Genomic DNA, 1,229 nt, shown 5'->3' with positions numbered 1-1,229 from the left:
GCAAATTGTATACGATCCTGACAATGTGTTAAAAATAATAATTTTTAAAAAGAACCCGTAATAGCAAGCACATATTGAGCAATGACTCTAGTTTTCAGCCGCACCTGATACCTGGGGTCCAGATGTGTCCTGCTCCCCCTCTCCAGCCCTTCTCCAAGACCTTGACCTTTGACCCTGCTTTATTTTCTTTATAACAATCCTAATGAATCAATATTCGTCAAATGAACAACTTTTAACCTTCTTTGGATGGAATTATGCATGATTTTATTTTACTTTAAAATTTTTCTGTACCTTCTAGGTGTTTTTTTAAGCTAATTAATCAATTATTTTATGTATTTATTTTAAGTAGACTCCATGCCCAAGATGGGGCTTGAACTCACAACTTTAAGACTGAGAGTAACATACTGTACCAACTGAGCCAACCATATGCCCCTATACCTTCTAGGTTTTTGCCCAAAGCATGTTTTACTTTTATTTTTATTTATTTAAAAAAAATGTTTAGTGTTTATTTATTTTTGAGAGAGAAAGAGACAGACAGAGCATGAGCAGGGGAGGGGCAGAGAGAGAGGGAGACACAGAATCTGAAGCAGGCTCCAGGCTTTGAGCTGTCAGCACAGAGCCTGACGTGGGGCTTGAACTCATGAACCGCAAGATCATGACCTGAGTGGAAGTCAGACTCTTAACCGACTGAGTCACCCAGGCACCCAAAAACCTGTTTTTAAAAATAAAAACAAAAGCAAAAACAAAAGTCAACTAAAAAAAACCAAAAAACAAAAACAGAGTTTTCATGAGTTGAAGCTTATGTGATCTCACCTTCCTGGGGGCAACATTATCAAAAAAGGCATTTTCCCAAACATGCCTCCAGAATGAAATTTGGGGCATTGAGAGGAAAGATGGGTTTATGAAAACGTAATCAATGTACAAGCCTATAGAGAATGCCCGCGGTGGGCCCTCTACTCAACCTCGGTGGCCATGAGGCTAGACACACACTCACATAGGAATTATTCCAGTTCCCTGCAGGCCGCAGCCCTGGATAGGAGTCCAGGAAAGTGTCTGGAGGCCCCGGACTCGGATGCTGGCTCCGATGCAAGCCCAATGCCAGTGCCCAGCCCAGGCGTGCCGCAGGAGCATACACATGGGCCTAGAGCTGCCAAAGCGATGCCCAGCACTGTCACTCAGGAATGCAGCTGCTTGGGACTGTTCACGCCTCATCAGTGCCTACTCAGTGG

Source organism: Panthera leo, chromosome A2 (assembly GCF_018350215.1).
Source record: "Panthera leo isolate Ple1 chromosome A2, P.leo_Ple1_pat1.1, whole genome shotgun sequence".
Taxonomy (NCBI): Eukaryota; Metazoa; Chordata; class Mammalia; order Carnivora; family Felidae; genus Panthera; species Panthera leo.
The sequence above is the reverse complement of the archived record's forward strand: the minus strand, read 5'-3'. Positions refer to the sequence as shown.